This window comes from Somniosus microcephalus, chromosome 7 (assembly GCF_052327205.1).
Source record: "Somniosus microcephalus isolate GS21.2 chromosome 7, FLI_Smic_1.0, whole genome shotgun sequence".
In the NCBI taxonomy this organism is placed as follows: domain Eukaryota; kingdom Metazoa; phylum Chordata; class Chondrichthyes; order Squaliformes; family Somniosidae; genus Somniosus; species Somniosus microcephalus.
In genome coordinates, this window is record NC_140993.1 from 117965065 (window position 1) to 117983922 (window position 18858).

Here is an 18858-nt window from a genome sequence, read left to right on the forward strand (position 1 = left end):
CTCCCCCACCCCTTGCTCCCCCACCCCTTTTCCCTTTCTCTCCTTCCCTCTCTGTCTCTCTCTCTCCCTCCCTCTGTCTCTGTCTCCCTCTCTCTCTCTCTCATTCCCTCTCTCCCTCCTTTGCGTTCTGCCTCTCTCTCCTTCCGTCTCTCTCTCCTTCTGTCTCTCTCTCCTTCTGTCTCTCTCTCCTTCCCTCTCTCTCTTCTTCCCTCTCTCTCTCCTTCCCTCTCTCTCTCTCCTTCCCTCTCTCTCTCTCTCTCCTTCCCTCTCTCTCTCTCCTTCCTTCTCTCGCTCTCCTTCACTCTCGCTCTCCTTCACTCTCGCTCTCCTTCACTCTCTCTCCTTCACTCTCTCTCTCCTTCCCTCTCTCTCTCTTTCCTTCCCTCTCTCTCTCTCTTCCCCCCCGTCGCTCTCTCTCTTCCCCCCAGTCGCTCTCTCTCTTCCCCCCCAGTCGCTCTCTCTCTTCCCCCCCAGTCGCTCTCTCTCTTCCCCCCCAGTCGCTCTCTCTCTTCCCCCCCAGTCGCTCTCTCTCTTCCCCCCCAGTCGCTCTCTCTCTTCCCCCCCAGTCGCTCTCTCTCTTCCCCCAGTCGCTCTCTCTCTTCCCCCCAGTCGCTCTCTCTCTTCCCCCCCAGTCGCTCTCTCTCTTTCCCCCCCAGTCGCTCTCTCTCTTTCCCCCCCAGTCGCTCTCTCTCTTTCCCCCCCAGTCGCTCTCTCTCTTTCCCCCCCAGTCGCTCTCTCTCTTCCCCCCCAGTCGCTCTCTCTCTTCCCCCCCAGTCGCTCTCTCTCTTCCCCCCCAGTCGCTCTCTCTCTTCCCCCCCAGTCGCTCTCTCTTCTCCCCAGTCGCTCTCTCTCTTCCCCCCCAGTCGCTCTCTCTCTTCCCCCCAGTCGCTCTCTCTCTTCCCCCCAGTCGCTCTCTCTCTTCCCCCCAGTCGCTCTCTCTCTTCCCCCCAGTCGCTCTCTCTCTTCCCCCCCAGTCGCTCTCTCTCATCCCCCCCAGTCGCTCTCTCTCTTCCCCCCCAGTCGCTCTCTCTCTTTCCCCCCCAGTCGCTCTCTCTCTTTCCCCCCCAGTCGCTCTCTCTCTTCCCCCCCAGTCGCTCTCTCTCTTCCCCCCCAGTCGCTCTCTCTCTTCCCCCCCAGTCGCTCTCTCTCTTCCCCCCCAGTCGCTCTCTCTCTTCCCCCCCAGTCGCTCTCTCTCTCTCTTCCAACAACAACATGCCCTCAAAAATCCCTCGGCACCGCCGGGCACTCCAGCTAGTGCTTTATAAGTGGAGTGTGTCCCACAATTTGAGAACTGGTGGACTAGAGATAAATATGGACCGAAATGATCAAATACTCTGGGGGACACGATGATCCATGTGCTATTGGGCCTGGGGCAGGAGAGGCCGTGTCATTGATGGAGAGCAACCTGTTAGGATTGAATAATGGAGATGGATGAATTTCTTGTGGATTAACTTGGTTACCTTTTGGATCAGGGATTATTTATACTGAACTTTCATTTGGCAGATTAAATGGGTGGGTGTTACCCATGTAGAGGATTGGAAGGAGTGGGTTTTACTCTCATTCCATGCTTTCTTATGTTCTTACTGATTTTGTAGCCATGCTTTTTTCACCTCCTTCAGTTATTCATTACAGCTCATCTATTTTGAGAAAATGTTTTAATATGTTGTGCCTATCACATATTTTAATGAAAGCTGCATGGCTGAAATCCAGTCTGCATCACTGAGTAAACACTCACTTGTCTGTCACTCGCAGCATCAATTATTGCTTTTTGTCTACTTGAGACAGGAAAAATAAAATGGGTGAACCAAACTCTGCAATCACAAAGGACATAAAGCTGAAACCGACAGAATCATAAAAATTGCAAGGCACTTGTTTGGTGTGTGTCCAGGTTTGATCTTTGCCGTTTGAGGATTTCTATTAGACAGCAGAGCTTCATTAAATGTCTGCCATTTTAGCAACTTTTTTTAAAGCTCGTATGTGAAAATATTTGAAATTCTTGTCAATGAAAAGATGTATTATTTTCATATAACTTTTATCTTAATCTCTTTCCAGCAAAGGTAACTGTAATCAGAAGAAAAGATAAATCATTTATAAAGTTCGGTCTTTTGTGCACACTCTGTTTTTCAGGTAATCACAATTACGGTCACTGTCTATGTGCCTTCCTTCTTCCCATGCACACCGCTCTCTAGCCACGTGCACAGTGAACCAAAAAACAGGTAAGAACACACTTTTTTCTTTCCAATTTTCCACCTTTCCCTCCACTTCCCTCTTGAAAGTTTTGGCTCCTCAATGGAGTGCTATTTCACAGGAGCCGTTGCTTTGTCCAAGTGGCCATTATTCATGTGTGAGATTTGACAGTGAATGCTGGCTGGCTATTCGCCTGTGCAAGTCATCACAGCTGAGCCTGATCCTGTTCTCACCCATTGTTCCTTCAAGAGTCACTTTATAGTCATCTGCAGGGCCATTGGTATACAGTGACTGAATAAATCAAATTCAGTTTTTAATTACATGGAATTCCGTGACCTAGAAATTCAGTTGGGCGCGCCAGCCGTTAGCGCCTTAGGAGGAGTAGATCTCGAGCGCTAGGCGCTTAGCGCCCGGGCGCAGCGCGATCTGCACCTCGCCCCAACTTCAGTAGACATTTAGCGCCGGCACAAAGTCTTAGCGTGCGCCCTGCTGTGCGCGCAGATCATGACGTCATTTCGTCGTGCAATGCCCTTTGTGCGCCCGGAACCAGAACTTCACTCGCGCCGCCCCATTGTGCGCCGGGCGGCCCTAACGACTGTGAAGTGGAACGGTACACAGCCGAGGCAGGCGGGGAGCGCAATTTAAAGGGCACTTACCCTGCACTATAAAGGCCAGCCATTTTGCAGCATTCGCTCTTGTGCAACGGTTTTTTGGAGAGAGACCAAGGAGGAGAGCTTACTGCTTTGGCCCAACACTAGGACAGGTATTTTTGGCTCAGGCCAGAGATTAGCAATTATCTTTGCCTTCATTGAGATCTCAGTGTTTGCCAGCATATAATGGGGGCTGCATTGGGTGCCAACGCTGAGTTTCAGCCTTATGCCGGAAGGGCTTACAGACGCCGTGAGAGAGTGGCAGCCCTGGCTAGACGCAGAGGGGGCAACAGGTGTCGCCAAGTGAGGCCTTACCCACCCAGGGTATACCGCCAGCAGTCCTCCTATCTGACCATGTCTGCCGCGCAGTGTGTTAGGAGGCTGCGATTCAGAAGGGAGGTGGTTGCAGACATCTGCCAGCTGCTTCACAGAGATCTGCAGCCACAGCTGATGCGCAGGACGTCTCTGTCGGTGGCAGTGAAGGTGACGGTGGCTCTCAACTTCTATGCCACCGGCTCCTTCCTATCCGCTGCTGGGGACATCGCTAACATCTCCCAGTTCACCGTGCATTGCTGCATCCGCCAGGGACCAATGCCCTTTTCAGAAGGAGACATCAATTCATCTCCTTCCCCATGACCCTGGACAAGCAGCAGCAGCGTGCAGTGGGATTTGCAAGAATAGCGGGCTTCCCCATGGTGCAGGGCGCCATTGACTGCACGCATGTGGCTTTGCGGGCACCTCTGGAGCATGCCGAGGATTACCGCAACCGGAAGGGCTACCATTCCCTCAACATACAGCTGGTGTGTGACCACAGGCAGCGCATCCTAGCTGTCAATGCCCGCTTTCCAGGCAGCAGCCACGATGCCTTTATCCTGCGACAGACAACTGTGGCTGACATGTTCCAGGCACAGCCTCCCCCAAGAGGATGGCTTATCGGGGACAAAGGCTATCCTTTGTGTACCTGGCTCATGACCCCGCACCGCGCGCCCACGACCCCTGCTGAAGAGGCATACAACGAGAGCCATCAAGCGACTAGGAACATCATAGAACAAACAATCGGCATCCTCAAGCAACGGTTCCGCTGTCTGGATCGCTCCGGGGGAGCCCTCCAGTATTCGCAGGAGCGAGTCTCCCAATTCGTCGTAGTTTGCTGCATGCTGCACAACCTGGCTATCCGCAGGACTCAGGCACTGCCACCTCACGTTGGACCACCACCTCAGGAGGAGGAGCAGGAGGAGGAGGAGGACGAGGAGTACCAGCCCAGGAGGGAGGCAGAAGGTCCAAGGGCTGCCCGTCGGCGGCTTATTGACCGTCACTTCTAGGCCCCCTGTCAGGGAATGGCTTGTGCCAATGAAACAACATGATTGCAGCCACTCCGCAAGCCCTCAGCCGGTTAAGGCAACAAACACTTCAAAGATCAAACATGGACAATGTGAATAAATAAAATGATTTATTGTACAAACTCAGGGCCCTTCCCACATGAAAACCAAAAACAGACGAAACCCCCAAAAAACACTCACACACATTACTCGCTCCCACAACCTGGAGAGGATTAACAAAACAGTGCAACAAAAATGGCCGTCATCCTCGGCCTTCGTAAAAAACAAACATCACATCCTCGGCCTTCAAAAAACAAACATCAAATTCTCGGCCTCAAAAAACAAACATCAAATTCTCGGCCTCAAAAAACAAACACAACTGCCCACACATTCTACTTTTTGGCCCGCGAGGGCGATGCCTTGGGCATCTTTGTGTGGCCCCTGCCCGCCCTGCTGCTCCTCCTCAAAGTGAGGCCATTGGCTGCTGCGAGGCTGGGGGCAGGCTCCTGAGGGGCACATGTCGTGACGGCAGATGCCCTTGGGGGTCGGCCTAGACGACGTCTGGCCGTCGAGGGGCCGGTTGGTGAATGCTGCAGCTGTGGCTGACCAGCATCAGTCGCTGCAGCAGCTCCTGGCAGCTCCACTGGGGGAGTGGCAGTGGCGGCTGGAGGAATGGGGGCAAGCTGGTGGATGGCAGGCGCTCACTGGTCGCCTGAGACACTGGCACTCGCCCGGGCCAGCACTGCAGCATGCGCACCAATCTCCCGAGGGACAGACCGCTGTGCTGCTGCAGCGCGCCGGGTGCCCTGGCGATGCCAGGCTGACACAGCGAGTGTGGCAGCAGTGAGTGCCCGTGTTGACCTGTTCAGTGACCGCATCAGAGCAGCCAGTGACTGCACGGCACCACTGATCACCTGGCCAGTCGCTGCCAGAGCTGCCCCGAATTCCGCCCGACTCGCTGCCTGATCTGCCCGGAATTCCGCCCGACTGGTGGCCTCTGAGGACCCGAACTCGGACACACTCCGAGACAGGGACTCGATGGCCTCAGGCAACCATGCCACTACCCCCATGAGCTCCGTGTGCCGGCGATCCGAGTTCGCGGACAAGTCCTCGATGCGGCGCATCTCCTCGGCGTTGGCCGTCTCCGGACTGGAGGCCGGACTCTCCCTCTGGGGAGAAGGCCGCCGAGCTGGCCGACCCTTCCTGCATTGCTGGATGCCGCTGGGCCCAGCAATTGGACTCCCCTCCGACCCTTCCCCCCTCTGGGGAGAAGGCCGCTGAGCTTCCACCCCCCTCCCGCGTTTCTGCAGGCCGCTGGTCCCAGGAGCTACCCTCCCCTCCGACACTTCCCCCGCGCTCCCCTCCAGGGAAGACGTGTCCCCTACATTGGCATGGGTTGCCACGGCTGAGGGTTCCCCTGATGGGCCGCCTTCCTCTTGCTCCTCCTCCTCCTCCTCTTCTGAGGGGCTGTCACTGGCAACTTCAGGGACCTCCTCCTCACCATCTGAAAGCAGGAAGACACAAGAGTAGCTTTAGAGTGAGGAGAGGGCGTCAGCGAGGGATGCATGAGTGGTGGCATTCAGCGCATTGGTCGGACAGTGGCAAAGGATGTAGATCTGATGCGCAAGTGGGACGAGAGAGGTCCAAAAGGTGATGTCCTTACCATTGGTGCCCAGAACAGGGTCGGCATCTCCAGATGCAACGGGGCCAATCACCCGGGCACCCATGATGCGCTCCACGCGATGTTGCAGCTCGGTGAGCGGCTGGATCTGGGGGCCGCCTCCCCCGGTCGCATTCTGGCTCCTCTTATTGGCCAGCTTGGCCTGCAAGAGAAAGGACGGCCTCTAAGTACAGTGTGTAGCCCAGATCTTGTGTGCACTGCCTCCCATGGTCGAATAGCCTGGCCAGTGTGTAGCCCTGATCTTGTGTGCACTGCCTCCCATGGTCGAATAGCCTGGCCAGTGTGTTAAGTGCACAATGTGCAATTGATGTTCATGAGTGTCCCATAGCTGCTGCATGAGGGCTGGCCATTAGGGCTTTCAGGTCCCTTTGCCCATAATGTGAGGTGCACATGCAAGGATGAGGAGGACACTGGAAAGGGTACTCACCCTGACAATCCTGGCGAGGTCATTCAGCTTTTTGCGGCATTGGACACCGCTCCTGGGGACCTCGCTGTTGGATGACACCTTGGTGGCGACATGCCTCCAGGCTCTTCTGTAGACGCGGGCCGGCGGCTTCCTGCCATTTTCCGGAAACAAAATATGGTGTTTCTTCTCCACAGCACCAACTAGCACCCTCAGATCCATCTCTGAGAAGCGCTGCACTCGTTCACGGGCCTTCTCCATGGTTTCAGGCGCTATTTGGGTCCAGCAGCAGTGTTCAAGCCTAGCTGCAGGGCTCCACTATCCAGGGCGTGGCAGCAGACCAAGTCGACCCTTCCCCCTTAAGAGCTGGCCGGCGCCAGGGTGTCTGCTGTCAATCAAGAAATGGCCGCACCTGCGCTGCGCCCGGCCTCGGCGCTATTGCTCAGCACCTCCGGCTTAGCGCCTAAAGAGAGGCGTGCATCGCCAGTTTTAGCGCTCGAGCAAACTCTTAGGGCGAAGCTAATGAATATCGGGGAAGTGGCCTTGAATTTGCGCCGGGCGCAAACTTTAGCGGCCGCCCGACTTTACCGCCCCAAAAGTGGCTATAATGAATTTCTAGGCCCAGGATTCTTATTGGTATATTAGGGATTACATTTGGAATTTTGTGATTCTGTCCCATTTTCCATGAAACCTCTAAATAAGTAGCCTTTTTGGTCAGGAGTGGGAGTCATGGTTGATTATCCCTTTCCTCTTCCAGGCTGCTGCAGATGATTTTAGTGTCCCCTCTGTTGTCCTTATCAGCTAACTCAGTACCCATGGGGAATTGAACCTGTGATCTGAGCTGTACGGTTCAGAGATGGTGCTTTTAGCTCTGAACCAACCGAGAGCCCCAGATGATGCATTTTTAATGTACAGCACCTTCCTTCATCTGGCTTTCATTGGCAAGACTGAAGCCATTTTGTCTGACTACCACCAAAATGCCATACCTCATCCCCATCTCTACCTAGCTGCTCACTCGGGCGGAATTCAGTGGCACCCTGTTTGACCCTTAGCTGAGCTTCCAGTCACCTTAGGTCATCCACTTTGGACCTAAAAGATAGATCAGAGTATTTTCTAAATGGCGAGAAGCTAGGAAACTGTGGATGAGCAGAGAGAGTTAGGGGTTCAAGTACAGAAATCACTAAAAGCTAGTGGTCAGGTACAAAAAATAATTAAAAAGGCTAATAGAATGTTGGCCTTTATTTCAAGAGAGCTGGAATGCAGAGGGGTGGAAGTTATGTTACAGCTATACAGAGCTCTGGTTAGACCCCATCTGGAGTGCCGAATTCAGTTCTGGGCATCACACCTCAGAAATGGGTGCAGTGCAGATTCACCAGAATGATACCGAGCGAAAAGGGTTAAATTATGAGGACAGGTTGTATAGACTGGTCTTGTATTCCCTTGAATATAAAAGATTAAGGGCTGAACTAATTAAGGTGTTTATGATGATCAAAGGAGTTGCTATGGTAGATAGAGAAAAATGATTTCCTCTGGTGGGAGAGTTTGAGATTGATAGATTTTTGTTAGGCAAGGGTATTAAGGGTTACGGAACCAATGCGGGTAGATGGAGTTAAGATACAGATCAGCCATGATCTAATTGAATGGCGGAACAGGCTCGAGGGGTTGAATGGCCTACTCCTATGTCCCAACGCGCTTCACAGGAGTATTATCAGACAAATTTTGACACCAAGAGACATTAGGAGATATCAGGGCATGTGACCACATGCTTGGTCAAAGAGGTAAGTTTTAAGGAGTATCTTAGAGGAGGAGAGAGAAGCAGAGAGGTTTTGGGAGGAAATTTCAAAGCTTAGGGCCTAGGCAGCTGAAGGTACAGCTGCTAATGGAGGGGCGAAGGAAATTGCGGATGCACAAAACGGCAGAATTGAAGGAACGCAGAGTTCTCGGAGGGATGTAGGGCTGGATGAGATTACAGAGATAGGGAGTGTTATGTTCATTAATAACTAGTCGTTTTTATTAAGAACAGCTAGCTTTTGCTAGACACTTTATTGAGCACATGTGGACTAGGTACAGTATCTGTAGAGGCATCCATCTTGACTGCTGCCTTGTGGGTAGCCTGGTGCATCGTGGGTAGCCCACTCTTATATACATACAGCACCACCTAGTGTACCATTTCAGAATGACAGGTTACTGATCATTACATCCCCCTTTCTTTGAGGTTAAACAAAATCAGTATCAATCAATATCAATCAATCATAACAACATAAACATCTTCAACAGTCAATACATTTTCAATGTAGTTTTCTTTGTACTCAAAGATTAAGTCTATCAGGCTTTTTTACTTCACGTGTGGATCTTCTCAGCACAGGTAAGTCTGATGTGTTTTCATGAGAGCCTGTATGTGTATTTGTGTTAGATTGTTCTGGTGGTGAGTGATAAGATTCAGTTGCGGCATTATCATCGATTTGCTCTTCGATAGTCTCTTGTGTTTTTAGGAGGGAACGGCGGTTCCTCCTGAGAATCTGTCCTTCCTCAGTTCTAACAGTGTATGACCTTGGTCCTACTTCCTCAAGAACTGTAGCTTTCCTGTTCCATGCATCTGGATCTTCAATCCTGACAACATCATCCCTTGTCAATGGTTTCAGAGTTTTGGATGACTTGTCATAGTATGATTTTTGTTTCAGCTTTAACAGTTGAAGTCTCTGTCTCAGTTCCTTACTCTGCTTTTCTTTTGCACAGCAGGGTAGCGTGGTATGCAACTTGCGACCCATTAGGAGTTCAGCAGGTGAAGAACCAGAGTCTAAAGGTGAGGCTCGGTAGCTCAGCAGGGCGAGATAAGGATCAGACTTGCTTTTTGTCGCTTTCTTCAGTAGCTGCTTGAGAACTTGAACACCTTTCTCTGCCTTACCATTTGACTGAGCATACAAAGGACTGGATGTGGTGTGTTGAAAGTCATAATGTGCTGCAAACTGTTGCCACTCCTTACAGTTGAAGCACGGACCATTGTCGCTAACGGCAATCCTGGGAATTCCATGTCTGGCAAAGATGGATTTCACATGCATTATGACACTGCTTGCTGTGGTGCTTGAGAGCAGCGCCATCTCAGGATAGTTAGAATAGTAGTCAATCACTATTAGATAGTCTTTACCGTTTCAATGAAAAAGGTCCATACCAACCTTTTGCCATGGTGCTGTTGGTATGTCAGCTACTATCATTGGTTCCCTTGCTTGTTTGTTTTGGTGTTTCTGAAATGTCTCACATTTGCCTATCATGTTCTCAATGTCCTTATTTATGCCAGGCCAATAAACAGTGTCTCTTGCTCTCCTTTTGCATTTTTCAATTCCGAGGTGCCCCTCATGAATCCTTTTGAGCATGTCTTGACGTAAAGCCTGTGGAATGACTATTCTGTTCTGTTTTAGTAATAGTCCACTTGCGACACTCAATTCTGACCTGATGTGAAAATATTTTGGACAGGAACCGTTTGGCCAACCATGATGAATGTTCTCTATTACTGTTTGTAATACTGTATCTTTTACTGTTTCTTCTGCTATTTGCTTTGATTTTGTGTCTGACACGGGCAACGCAGCAGTGACCATACTCACATGAACATCCACGTCTTCTTCAGTAGCGCTCACATGGCTCATTGTGGGTGCTCGGGATAGTGCATCTGCTAACATTATGTATTTGCCTGGTGTGTAGATCAGTTCAAAGTCATACCTTTGCAGCTTCATCATGAGTCGTTGAATCCTTGGAGACATCTCATTCAGGTTCTTTTTTATGATGGCAACCAGTGGGCTGTGGTCTGTCTCAACTGTGAAAGTGGGAAGTCCATATATGTAGCCATGAAACTTTTCTAGTCCAACTACCAAGCCTAGACATTCCTTTTCAATCTGGGCGTATCGACACTCAGTATCAGTCATAGACCTGGAGGCATAGGCAACAGGCTTCCAATCTTCACCCTCTGCTTGTAGCAAGACCGCACCTAGGCCATCTTTTGATGCATCCGTTGACACTTTGATTCTTTTTGTTGGGTCAAAGAAGGTGAGTACAGGTGTGGTTGTCAACACTGTTTTGAGGTTTATCCACTCTTGTTCATGTCTTTCTGTCCATGCGAACTCATTTGTTTTACGTAGCAGGTCTCGCAGACAGGCTGTCTTGGCTGACAAGTTAGGAATGAACTTTCCAATGAAGTTTATCATCCCCATGATGCGTAGCACTCCTTTTTTGTCAGTGGGTTGGGGCATTTTGAGTATGGCATTTACTTTTTCCATATCTGGCTCTATTCCTTTACCAGATAGATTATCTCCTAGGAAAGTGACTTCCTGGACCCCAAACTGACACTTGGCTTTGTTGAGCTTCAGTCCATTCCGGCGTATGCTCTGTAGCACTTTAGTCAGTCTCTCATTGTGTTCTTTCAGTGTGGAGCCCCAGATGATGATGTCATCAACATAGACCCGAACTCCTTCCAGACCTTCAATTATGTGTTCCATCGCTCTATGAAAGATTTCAGATGCAGATATTATCCCGAAAGGCATTCTGAGGAAACAATACCTGCCAAATGGTGTGTTGAAGGTACAGTATTTGGTGCCCTCTTCATCCAGTTTTAGTTGCCAAAATCCTTGTGAGGCATCGAGCTTTGTAAAGTATCTGGCACCTGACATTTCACTGGTGATTTCTTCTCGCTTGGGAATCTGGTAGTGTTCACATTTTATGTTTGCATTTAAGTCCTTTGGATCCAAGCATATTCTTAGATCATTGTTCTTTTTCTTTACACATACCATGGAGTTAACCCAGTCTGTTGACTCTTCAACTTTCCTGATGACTCCTAGTGTGGTCATTCTGTCCAGTTCATTCTTGAGCCGGTCACGCAGGGGTGCTGCAACTCTTCGTGGAGCATGTACCACTGGCTGAGCATTCTCCTTTAGCTGGATCTTGTAAGTGAATGGTAGAACTCCAAATCCTTTGAACACATCCTTGAAATTATTCACTGCAGAATCCACCGAGTCATCTGGTCTGCTTATGGCACAGTTTATACGGTAGACTCTCTTGACCAGTTCTAAGTCCTCACAAGCTTTGTCACCCAGTAGTGAATCAAGTCCTTCAGCCACAACAGAAAACATGAGATGATGCACTTTGTCTTTGACTGTCACTTTAATTCTGCATGCACCTAAGCTATCTATTTTCTGTCCATTATAGTCCTTCAGTAGTACTGACTTTTTCTGTATTTTGGGCTTTTCTTTCATATTGTTAATGTCACTCATACTGATTAAGTTTGCTTTTGCCCCAGTGTCTAGTTTCAATGTAAGTAATGCTCCATTTACCTGCAGTGGGATCATCCATTTGTCCTCTTTTACTGCATTAACTTTATGTTCAGCATTGTTAATTCCTGAGGGCAGCACATTTTCTGTATCCTTTTTGATATTGTCACATGGCACCATTCCTACAAAACATGTCCCACTTAAATCAGTGTCCTCAATCACATTAACTCGTTGCCCTTTCTTTGTTTTTACTTTTGAAAAGCCTTGTTTGGCAAAGTGTTTCTTTCCATTACACTTTGTGCACATTTTTCCAAATGCTGGGCATTGTCTTAACTGGTGTTTGTAACCACAGCGTTTACAATTAAAAATTTCATCCTCCGATTGCTTTTCATTTCTGTTCTGCCCACGTTTCTTCCCCTTGTAGGACACAGCACCGACAGCAGCATTATCACTCATTACAATCGCATCATTATTGATTTCACTGAAAGTCTTCGCGTGCTTTCGCGCTAGCTCGCTGGCTTGGCATATTTTCACAGCATTTTCCAATGTTAGTTCAGTTTCTCTCAACAGACGTTCCCTGACTTTTTTTTATCATGAATACCAAACACAATCTGGGCACGAATCATGGATGCTTTCAGCTCAGAGAAATTACATGTCTGTGCTTTCAGTTTCAGATCAGTCATAAAGCTATCAAAAGTCTAATTTTGCTGCTGTGTCCGAGAACGGAAGATGTACCTCTCATAGGTTTCATTCTTTTTGGGAGAACAATGTGTATCAAACTTCTTTAGCACATCATCTAATTTTTCTCTGTTCTCCTCTGAATTAAATACAAATGTATTAAATACCTCTATCGCCTGTGGGCCTGCAACCGTGAGCAGCAACGCTATTTTCCTTGCGTCTGGCTTTGTACCGTACCCGATGGCAGCAATGTAGAGTTCGAATTGTTGTTTAAAAGTCTACCAATTGTAGTGGATATTTCCTGTGAGTTTCAAATGCTCTGGTGGCTTCAAATTCTCCATGTCGCGTTGCACAATATTCAGCAGATCTTACCAATCCTGGTACCATGTTATGTTCATTAATAACTAGTCGTTTTTATTAAGAACAGCTAGCTTTTGCTAGACACTTTATTGAGCACATGTGGACTAGGTACAGTATCTGTAGAGGCATCCATCTTGACTGCTGCCTTGTGGGTAGCCTGGTGCATCGTGGGTAGCCCACTCTTATATACATACAGCACCACCTAGTGTACCATTCCAGAATGACAGGTTACTGATCATTACAGGGAGGGGCAAGGCCATGGAGGAATTTGAACATAAGGATGAGAATCTTTAATTTGAGGCGTTGTTGGACCGGGAGCCAATGTAGGTCAGTGAGAACAGGGGTGATGGGTGGATGGGATGGTGCGAGTCAAGATATGGGCAGCAGAGCTCTGGATGAGCTGAGGTTTATTGAGGGTGGAAGATGGAAAGCTGGCCAGGAGAGCATTGGAGTAGTCAATCACCCACACTGCTGCTGAAACTTTCATCTACAGCTTTATCACCTCCATGTTGAGCTTCCCTAGTGCACTCCTCGCTGGCCTCTATTCTTCACTCTACACAAATCTGAAGTCTGCTATTTGCGCCCTATCCAGCACTAAGTCCCACTCATCATCTCTGTCCTCATTGAACTCCACTGGCCCTTTGTCCCCAGGGTATTGATCTTCCTTGTTTACAAATCTTCCCATGGCCTCTTCCCACACTACTGCTGCAAGATCCTCCAGCCAAATGTCCCAGCTAGCACCCTCTAATCCTGCAACTCTGGTTTATTGTGCACTCCAACCCTCTACTCCACTATTGGTGGAGGAGACTTCAGTCATCACACCTTGCACTCTGGAATTCTCTTGCTGCACCTTTGTACCTTACTACACCGCTCCCAGTTTCAAAAACCTCCTCAAAATGCGCCTCTTCAATCATTCTTCTCCTAACTCCTGCTCGGTGTCTAGTCCACTTTATTTTGCTATGTTAAAGATGTAATTTAAGTTCAAGTTGTAGTTATTGATCTCAAGTGAGAAGAATTATTATTTAATAGGTCCACTACGTTTGTTCAATAGTTTAGCACTGCAATATGATCTCAGCTACTGAAATGGTTTCCTGTGGACTAATATGTGGAGGCAAATTTATGATATTTTGAAGTCTGTTACCAGAAGAAATTAAACCCTTAAGTGTCACTTGAGAGTGGAGTTCAAGCCTATCTTGTTCAAAGCTTTAAGTTACCACTTTGTACTGTTATGATTGCAAAGGGTTGGAAGTGAGTCTAGGGATCTATGGCAAAAACTATGCAGAGTACTACAGAGCTCGAAAGTTGGATGAATTAGCTTGGACTCTGTCCTTTAAGGGACTTTTACGGTTGATGGGATTTCAATAATTTCATGCCAGTTTGAAAATAAATCTGTTTATAAAGATTGTGCTTGCTACTTTTCTGAATTTTGATAACCTTGTGAAGAAAAGCAGACCTTAGCAATAAAAATATTGCTTGGAGGGGTGTGTTGCAAACATTAGGTGAAAGAGGGGCATGCCAAAAGCCACCTGTATAAATATCCAGAACCATCACATCAACATAAATGAACTTAATCAAAGTATTCTTAATTAGAAAGTGAATCTTGGATACACTGTGCTAAAATTTCATTTGGGCTTATGCAGCAAAAAAATACATGTGTGGTTATACAAGTTGTAGGCTAAATTCATGCTGTTGGACATTTTCTCATTTGCCCATCCCTAATTGCCTTTGAAGGTGGTGGTGAGCCACCTTCTTGAAACGCTGCAGTCCGTGTGGTGTTCAAGTGTCGATCACTCTCCATTTTCTCATTTGTTCTTGGGATATGCCCATTCCTAGTTTCCCTGAGTGCATTAAGAGTCAACCACCTAGTGTGGGACTGGAGCCACATGTAGGCCAGACCAGGTAGGGGTGACATTAGTGAACAAGTTAGGTTTTTACAACAATCTAACATCTGTCATGGTCATGATCTGCCCACAAATCACCAGATTTATTGAAATTAATTTTGTAACTTTCTACATGTGGGATTTGAGCTCCTGATCTCTGGGTTGCCAGTCCAGTACCATAACCACTATTCTAACATACCCTTAACCCTGTGTAAAGAAGAACTTACTGATATCAGACCTAAAACTATCTTTTATTACTTTGTCTCACTCCCACACCTAAAAGTAGTATTCTTGATTAGCTTTTTCCACACCATTTTCTTTATTATATACATTGATAAGGTCACTGCTCTGAAGCATCTTTTCCAGACTGAAAAGCCCAGGCTTTTCTGTATTTTCTTCATAATTGAGACTCTTGACACCAGGGATCAGACTCATGGGCCGCGATTTTGCCAGCGCTGAGGGCGGGTTTGGAGGCGGGTCAGAGGTTAAATTCGTTTTGATTGACGGTGGGTTCCGATCCCGCCATCAACCCACCTCCAAACAGCTTTCCCAAGTGTTGGGTCCCCGATTTGTGAATGGACCCGACATCTAGCGGCGGGAAGCAGATTAAAGGCAATTACCTGTCTATTAGCAGGTACTTGCCAGTTGTTTTTAGCCTGTTTTGGGGTTTTTCCATTCCTGGGTCAGGTTTCCCGATGTCCGGACACCATGCCAGGTAAGTGTGACATGTTGTGAGTCTGCTGTAATGTTTGTGGGATGATGACAGCTGCAGAAGTGGTGTGATGGATCCAATGTTGCACATGGTGAGTTTCAGAGGAAAGAAAATGTTGGGTACTGCATTTTTAATACATTCACAGATTTCTTTATCTTATAAGTTTTTAAATCCATGTCCCGTGCCACCTCATTGGGAGAACCTCTCACCAGTGACAGATCTCTTCTGTCACCTCACCTTCAGCTGCCATCTATTCTAGCCTATGGAGGAAGTCATTGGAGAGCCTGGGTGCAAGAGGTCACCTTTGTGCAGTGATTGTCAGTGTTTTCAGCACCTCAATGCTGTCAAACACTGAGAAATCAACTGTCAAAATAAAATTGTGTGTGGTCCCTTTAAGGAAACTGGCAGATGACGCTTCATCAAATGACGTCACCTGACCCGCTTCCAGTTAATTGGCTGGCAAGCTCGCAGGGCTGTGGAGCGAAAGCAGCTGGGGGCGGGACTGGAAGCTGGAAACCAGCTGACCCGCACTCAACCCGTCTCCATTAATAAAATTGCAGCCATGGTTTTTCGCCAGTGTTTGAATGGGTCCCTTGTATCTTGGTAACCAGGATTCATTAGAACTAAATTTGTATGTGAAGAGAAAAAGATTGGTAAAGTCAAGCATAGGTCCCTTGCAGTCAGAATTTGGGGAATTTATAATGGGGAACAAAGACATGGCAGACCAATTAAATACATACTTTGGTTCTGTCTTCACAAAGGAGGACACAAATAAACTCCCAGAGATGTCAGGGAACATAGGGTGTAATGAGAGGGAGAAACTGAATGAAGTCAGTATTTGTAGGGAAATGGTGTTAAGGAAATTGACGGGATTGAAGGCCGATAAATCCCCAGGGCCTGATAATCTACATCCTAGGGTACTTAAGGAAGTGGCCCTAGAAATAGTAGATGCATTGCTGGTCATCTTCCAAAATTCTATAGACTCTGGAACAGTTCCCATGGATTGGAGGGTAGCTAATGTAACCCCACTATTTAAAAAAGGTGGTAGAGAAAAAAATGGGCAATTATAGACCGGTAAGCCTGACATCGGTAGTGGGGAAAATGCTAGAGTCCATTGTAAAAGATGTAATAGCAGAGCACTTGGAAAACAGTGACAGAATCGGATAAAGTCAACATGGATTTACAAAAGATAAATCATGCTTGACTAATCTACTGGAATTTTTTGAGGATGTAACTGGTAGAATAGATAAGGGAGAACCAGTGGATGTAGTGTATTTGGACTTTCAAAAGGCTTTCGATAAGGCCCCGCATAAGAGACTAGCGTGCAAAATTAAAGCGTATGGGATTGGGGGTAAGGTACTGACTTGGATAGAAAACTGGTTGGCAGACAGGAAGCAAAGAGTTGGAATAAATGGGTCTTTTTCCGAGTGGAAGGCAGTGACTAGTGGGGTACCGCAGGGATCGGTGCTAGGACCCCAGTTATTCACAATATATATTAATGATCTAGACAAGGGAACTAGATGTAATATCTCCAAGTTTGCAGACTACAAAAAGCTGGGTGGGCGTGTGTGCTGTGAGGAGGATACAGAGAAACTCCAGTACGATTTGGACAGGTTGGGCGATATGGCAGATGCAGTATAATGTGGATAAATGCGAGGTTATCCATTTTGGTGGCAAAAACAGGAAGGCAGATTATTATCTGAACGGCAATAGATTGGGAAAAGGGGAAGTGCAACAAGACCTGGGTGTCATTGTGCACCAGTCGCTGAAGGTAAGCATGCAGGTGCAGCAGGCGGTTAAGAAGGAAAATGGTATGCTGGCCTTCATAGCGAGAGGATTCGAGTACAGGAGCAAGGATGTCTTGCTGCAGTTGTACAGGGCCTTGGTGAGACCACACCTTGAGTATTGTGTGCAGTTTTGGTCACCTTATCTGAGGAAGGATGTTCTTGCCATGGAGGGAGTGCAGCGAAGATTCACCAGACTGATACGTGGGATGGCAGGAATGACGTATGAAGAGAGATTGGGTCGATTGGGCTTATATTCGCTAGAGTTTAGAAGAATGAGAGAGGATCTCATAGAAATTTATAAAATTCTAACAGGACTAGATAGACTAGATGCAGGAAGGCTGTTCCCAATGGCAGGGGAGTGCAGAACCAGGGGTTACAGTCTAAGGATGAAGGGTAAGCCATTTAGGACTGAGATGAGGAGGAATTTCTTCACCCTGTGGTGAACCTGTGGAATTCTCTACCACAGAAGACAGTTGAAGCCAATTTATTAAATATATTCAAGAAGGAGCTAGATATATTTCTTAAGGCTAAGGGGATCAAGGGATATGAGGAGAAAGCAGGGACAGGGTACTGAATTTGGATGATCAGCCATGATCGCATTGAATGGCGGAGCAGGCTCGAGGGGCTGAATGGCCTATTCCTGCTCTTATCTTCTATGTTTCTATGTAAATAGATTTTAACACTGTGGTCTTACTGGTTGTCCCTGCTTCAGTTCCAGTTTGTCATTCGGCTGGTCCTGTGCTTCATAATCTATATTTATTGTTCATATTTCATATGGAGCTAGAAACTTCAACTAACTCTGTGACTAGTATTGAATTATTAAGAAGTAGCATTTTGGAGGCGGTATCTGGCCTTTTATCTAAATTCAAGCCTCATTTATGGGCTATTTAAAATGGCAACCAAATTGCTCTGGACAGAGATGATGAGAGCATACAACGTCCTTTGCACATAATTGTTCTCATTAAAAATGCACAAAACCTATACTTATTCTAAAATGTTATAAAGAATTGTTGTTATTTTGATGCTGCATCTGGAATTCATAGCACACACGAGGGGAACTTATACATCTTTCCCAGTCCCACTCATTTTTAGGATAAGTTCCATTTTCAACAACCAAGTAGCAAGTATTCTTAATTTCTCTTCCATCTCTCCCTTTATTCTCTAATTATTTTTATATCTTTTGTGATAATCCTAATTGACATTTTTCTCTGAATGGTTAACTAGATCATTTTACTACAACATCTCAACAGAAGTTACTCACCTACTGAGTAAGACAGAGCATTTTTACCCCTACAACTGTCCACCGGGAACAACCTGGACCGGACCCGATGGTGTAAAACATTCAAATCACACTTACAATCAAGGTAATGCTGGAACAAACTCTCCCAGAATTTTGGAAGGGGTGGATATTCAGTCCAGTGGCAGGGGCACAGTGGTGAATATTCCGTCACACTCTTGACGAGCCTTGTAGATGGCGGAGAAGCTTTGATGGGTCAGGAGATGAGGCACTCATCGTGGAATACTCAGTTACTGCCCTGCCCCTGTAGCTTTGTTGTTGATATGGCTGCTCCTGTTGAACTTCTGGTCAATGGTGACCCCCAGGATGTTGATGGTGGGGAATTTCATGATGTGGCTGGTGTTGAAAGTCAGCTGGAGGTGTTTGGCCTTTTCAGTTAAGAACCAATTGGATACTACAAGGGGGGAGTCTTTAGGTTCTTTTGGATGGATGAACTAAGCTGAGTCAAAAGGCTTTCCTCATTCATAATTACCTTGTGATCTTGCGATGAGAACGGACATTCTTGGCTCAACAATACCGCCATTTGGTTCTTAGTGCAACTATTTGCATCATAATTTTAGTAGCAAAATATACTGGGTGCAAGATTTATATGAAATATAATAGTCAAAAAAATCAAGGAGCCTATTATAGACTTCATATTTAAAACAAT